This window comes from Syngnathus typhle, unplaced genomic scaffold (assembly GCF_033458585.1).
Source record: "Syngnathus typhle isolate RoL2023-S1 ecotype Sweden unplaced genomic scaffold, RoL_Styp_1.0 HiC_scaffold_303, whole genome shotgun sequence".
NCBI classification, from domain to species: domain Eukaryota; kingdom Metazoa; phylum Chordata; class Actinopteri; order Syngnathiformes; family Syngnathidae; genus Syngnathus; species Syngnathus typhle.
The window spans coordinates 15,001-20,933 of NW_026872207.1; positions in this window are offsets into that span (position 1 = coordinate 15,001).

The window sequence follows — 5,933 nt, forward strand, 5'->3', positions numbered from 1 at the left end:
CGGATAGTCGAGCAGAGTTGCGACAACACATCCCGCGGTGCCGTCTGGTTAGGCAAGGGTTTGAGAAACAGCATTCGCGGTAGACCGGCGCGGCCGGCGGACACCCACGCGGCGTGCCGCAATCGGATCGCGCGCTCGGCCTCCGTTGATTTCCTCTAGGTGGGTGATTCGGGGCGTCTCGGTCTCGCTGCCGTTCGGTCGCGCCAAGGCCTGCGGGGGCGGCGCGTAGCGCACGCTCTCGCGGCGGCCGAGGCGCTAGAGTGCGACCCGCAAGTGGGGAGGAACCGTCCACCCAACGCCGGCGCGAGCCGGGGCCGGTGGGGGCCCTACCAAGGCGGGTCATGAGTGCCAGTCGGTCAGTTCGGGAGAAGGGGAGGGTACTCGGAGGCCCGCCGGGAGCAGACGGGGGTCCGGAAGCTGAGGGGGGTGAAGGACGGCGGCCGGGAGCAGACGGCCGTCCCCGGGAGGGGGTGTTCGTTCACGTGCGGACGCCGGGAGCAGGCGGCCGTCACGCGATTCTGCCAACCGTTCCTACCGGCCTGTGTTTAAGGAGGCGGCCGGTCCTCCGTCCTTGGATGGATAAGATTCGCAGATTTTCGCCCGGCCTGTGTTTAAGGAGGCGGCCGGTTCCCTCCTTCCTTCCTTTCTTGGATGTATAACATTCGCAGATTTTCGCCCGGCCGGTGGTTTAAGGAGGCGGCCGGTCCTCCCTCCTTGGATGTATAACATTCGCAGATTTTCGCCCGGCCTATGTTTAGTGAGGCGACCGGTCCTCCCTCCTTGGATGTATAACATTCGCATATTTTCGCCCGGCCGGTGGTTTAAGGAGGCGGCCGGTCCTCCCTCCTTGGATGTATAACATTCGCAGATTTTCGCCCGGCCGGTGGTTTAAGGAGGCGGCCGGTCCTCCCTCCTTGGATGTATAACATTCGCAGATTTTCGCCCGGCCTATGTTTAGTGAGGCGACCGGTCCTCCGTGGAGAGCGACCCGCAAGTGGGGAGGAACCGTCCACCCAACGCCGGCGCGAGCCGGGGCCGGTGGGGGCCCTACCAAGGCGGGTCTCATTGCCTGTCGGTCAGTTCGGGAGAAGGTGGGGGTACTCGGAGGCCCGCCGGGAGCAGACGGGGGTCCGGAAGGTGAGGGGGTGAAGGACGGCGGTCGGGAGCAGACGGCCGTCCCCGGGAGGGGGTGTTCGTTCACGTGCGGACGCCGGGAGCAGGCGGCCGTCACGCAATTCTGCCAACCGTTCCCACCGGCCTGTGTTTAAGGAGGCGGCCGGTCCTCCACGAGAAGAATTCTGCCAAACGTTCCACCGGCCTGTGTTTAAGGAGGCGGCCGGTCCTCCCCGTCGTTCCGCCGGCTTGTGTTTAAGGAGGCGGCCGGTCCTCCACGAGAAGAATTCTGCCAAACGTTCCACCGGCCTGTGTTTAAGGAGGCGGCCGGTCCTCCCCGTCGTTCCGCCGGCTTGTGTTTAAGGAGGCGGCCGGTCCTCCACTATTCCTTCCTTGGATGGAAAGCATGTAGCACTTTGAAAATTTTCGAGCACTGTGACACTTTGAAAATTTTCGAGAGTTTTTGTACTTAGAAAATTTTTCGCTCTTGCACTTCCAGAGTGCTTTGCGGTAGCTCCTAGGTTCGCTGTCCGAGCATGTGAACACTTTTTGGGGGGGAACACATCGCTAGAGACACCAGCCGCCTGGTTCTCGGGGCCAAAACTTGTGTTCCCCACACTCGTTCTGACTATATTTTGCGATTTGGGGGTAAAGGTAATGAGTACAGTGACTAGGGGGACCAACTCATCGTACTCTGGCGCACCAACAGACCAAAGCTGGTACTGCACTTACCCCTGGTACCCCAACGCCTGGTACCTGACGGGCGAGAGGCTGATTTTTCGCTATTTGCGGCCGACCGAGGGAACCAGACAAAGCGGACACTTTACGGCGCAAGAGCCGTTGGCACTTAGAAATTTTTCGACAAAGTTGGCGCGAGCTCCAGAAGGAGAGGCTGATTTTTCGCTATTTGTGGCCGACCGAGGGAACCAGGCAAAGCGGACACTTTACGGCGCAAGAGCCGTTGGCACTTAGAAATTTTTTGACAAAGTTGGCGCGAGCTCCAGAAGGAGAGGCTGATTTTTCGCTATTTGTGGCCGACCGAGGGAACCAGGCAAAGCGGACACTTTACGGCGCAAGAGCCGTTGGCACTTAGAAATTTTTTGACAAAGTTGGCGCGAGCTCCAGAAGGAGAGGCTGATTTTTCGCTATTTGTGGCCGACCGAGGGAACCAGGCAAAGCGGACACTTTACGGCGCAAGAGCCGTTGGCACTTAGAAAATATTCGCCAAAGTTGGCACGAGCTCCAGAAGGAGAGGCTGATTTTTCGCTATTTGTGGCCGACCGAGGGAACCAGACAAAGCGGACACATTACGGCGCAAGAGCCGTTGGCACTTAGAAAATATTCGCCAAAGTTGGCACGAGCTCCAGAAGGAGAGGCTGATTTTTCGCTATTTGTGGCCGACCGAGGGAACCAGACAAAGCGGACACTTTACGGCGCAAGAGCCGTTGGCACTTGCGCGAGCTCCAGAAGGAGAGGCTGATTTTTCGCTATTTGTGGCCGACCGAGGGAACCAGACAAAGCGGACACTTTACGGCGCAAGAGCCGTTGGCACTTAGAAAATATTCGCCAAAGTTGGCACGAGCTCCAGAAGGAGAGGCTGATTTTTCGCCGTTTGTGGCCGACCGAGGGAACCAGACAAAGCGGACACTTTACGGCGCAAGAGCCGTTGGCACTTAGGCGAGCTCCAGAAGGAGAGGCTGATTTTTCGCTATTTGTGGCCGACCGAGGGAACCAGGCAAAGCGGACACATTACGGCGCAAGAGCCGTTGGCACTTAGAAAATATTCGCCAAAGTTGGCACGAGCTCCAGAAGGAGAGGCTGATTTTTCGCTATTTGTGGCCGACCGAGGGAACCAGGCAAAGCGGACACTTTACGGCGCAAGAGCCGTTGGCACTTAGAAATTTTTTGACAAAGTTGGCGCGAGCTCCAGAAGGAGAGGCTGATTTTTCGCCGTTTGTGGCCGACCGAGGGAACCAGGCAAAGCGGACACATTACGGCGCAAGAGCCGTTGGCACTTAGGCGAGCTCCAGAAGGAGAGGCTGGTTTTTCGCTATTTGTGGCCGACCGAGGGAACCAGGCAAAGCGGACACATTACGGCGCAAGAGCCGTTGGCACTTAGGCGAGCTCCAGAAGGAGAGGCTGATTTTTCGCCGTTTGTGGCCGACCGAGGGAACCAGGCAAAGCGGACACATTACGGCGCAAGAGCCGTTGGCACTTAGGCGAGCTCCAGAAGGAGAGGCTGGTTTTTCGCTATTTGTGGCCGACCGAGGGAACCAGGCAAAGCGGACACATTACGGCGCAAGAGCCGTTGGCACTTAGGCGAGCTCCAGAAGGAGAGGCTGATTTTTCGCCGTTTGTGGCCGACCGAGGGAACCAGGCAAAGCGGACACATTACGGCGCAAGAGCCGTTGGCACTTAGGCGAGCTCCAGAAGGAGAGGCTGATTTTTCGCCGTTCGTGGCCGACCGAGGGAACCAGGCAAAGCGGACACATTACGGCGCAAGAGCCGTTGGCACTTAGAAAATATTCGCCAAAGTTGGCACGAGCTCCAGAATGAGAGGCTGATTTTTCGCCGTTTGTGGCCGACCGAGGGAACCAGGCAAAGCGGACACATTACGGCGCAAGAGCCGTTGGCACTTAGGCGAGCTCCAGAAGGAGAGGCTGATTTTTTCGCTATTTGTGGCCGACCGAGGGAACCAGGCAAAGCGGACACATTACGGCGCAAGAGCCGTTGGCACTTAGAAAATATTCGCCAAAGTTGGCACGAGCTCCAGAAGGAGAGGCTGATTTTTCGCTATTTGTGGCCGACCGAGGGAACCAGGCAAAGCGGACACTTTACGGCGCAAGAGCCGTTGGCACTTAGAAAATATTCGCCAAAGTTGGCACGAGCTCCAGAAGGAGAGGCTGATTTTTCGCCGTTTGTGGCCGACCGAGGGAACCAGACAAAGCGGACACATTACGGCGCAAGAGCCGTTGGCACTTAGGCGAGCTCCAGAAGGAGAGGCTGATTTTTCGCTATTTGTGGCCGACCGAGGGAACCAGGCAAAGCGGACACATTACGGCGCAAGAGCCGTTGGCACTTAGAAAATATTCGCCAAAGTTGGCACGAGCTCCAGAAGGAGAGGCTGATTTTTCGCTATTTGTGGCCGACCGAGGGAACCAGGCAAAGCGGACACTTTACGGCGCAAGAGCCGTTGGCACTTAGAAATTTTTTGACAAAGTTGGCGCGAGCTCCAGAAGGAGAGGCTGGTTTTTCGCTATTTGTGGCCGACCGAGGGAACCAGGCAAAGCGGACACATTACGGCGCAAGAGCCGTTGGCACTTAGGCGAGCTCCAGAAGGAGAGGCTGATTTTTCGCCGTTTGTGGCCGACCGAGGGAACCAGGCAAAGCGGACACATTACGGCGCAAGAGCCGTTGGCACTTAGGCGAGCTCCAGAAGGAGAGGCTGGTTTTTCGCTATTTGTGGCCGACCGAGGGAACCAGGCAAAGCGGACACATTACGGCGCAAGAGCCGTTGGCACTTAGGCGAGCTCCAGAAGGAGAGGCTGATTTTTCGCCGTTTGTGGCCGACCGAGGGAACCAGGCAAAGCGGACACATTACGGCGCAAGAGCCGTTGGCACTTAGGCGAGCTCCAGAAGGAGAGGCTGGTTTTTCGCTATTTGTGGCCGACCGAGGGAACCAGGCAAAGCGGACACATTACGGCGCAAGAGCCGTTGGCACTTAGGCGAGCTCCAGAAGGAGAGGCTGATTTTTCGCCGTTTGTGGCCGACCGAGGGAACCAGGCAAAGCGGACACATTACGGCGCAAGAGCCGTTGGCACTTAGGCGAGCTCCAGAAGGAGAGGCTGGTTTTTCGCTATTTGTGGCCGACCGAGGGAACCAGGCAAAGCGGACACATTACGGCGCAAGAGCCGTTGGCACTTAGGCGAGCTCCAGAAGGAGAGGCTGATTTTTCGCCGTTTGTGGCCGACCGAGGGAACCAGGCAAAGCGGACACATTACGGCGCAAGAGCCGTTGGCACTTAGGCGAGCTCCAGAAGGAGAGGCTGGTTTTTCGCTATTTGTGGCCGACCGAGGGAACCAGGCAAAGCGGACACATTACGGCGCAAGAGCCGTTGGCACTTAGGCGAGCTCCAGAAGGAGAGGCTGATTTTTCGCCGTTTGTGGCCGACCGAGGGAACCAGGCAAAGCGGACACATTACGGCGCAAGAGCCGTTGGCACTTAGGCGAGCTCCAGAAGGAGAGGCTGGTTTTTCGCTATTTGTGGCCGACCGAGGGAACCAGGCAAAGCGGACACATTACGGCGCAAGAGCCGTTGGCACTTAGAGCGAGCTCCAGAAGGAGAGGCTGATTTTTCGCCGTTTGTGGCCGACCGAGGGAACCAGGCAAAGCGGACACATTACGGCGCAAGAGCCGTTGGCACTTAGGCGAGCTCCAGAAGGAGAGGCTGATTTTTCGCCGTTCGTGGCCGACCGAGGGAACCAGGCAAAGCGGACACATTACGGCGCAAGAGCCGTTGGCACTTAGAAAATATTCGCCAAAGTTGGCACGAGCTCCAGAATGAGAGGCTGATTTTTCGCCGTTTGTGGCCGACCGAGGGAACCAGGCAAAGCGGACACATTACGGCGCAAGAGCCGTTGGCACTTAGGCGAGCTCCAGAAGGAGAGGCTGATTTTTTCGCTATTTGTGGCCGACCGAGGGAACCAGGCAAAGCGGACACATTACGGCGCAAGAGCCGTTGGCACTTAGAAAATATTCGCCAAAGTTGGCACGAGCTCCAGAATGAGAGGCTGATTTTTCGCCGTTTGTGGCCGACCGAGG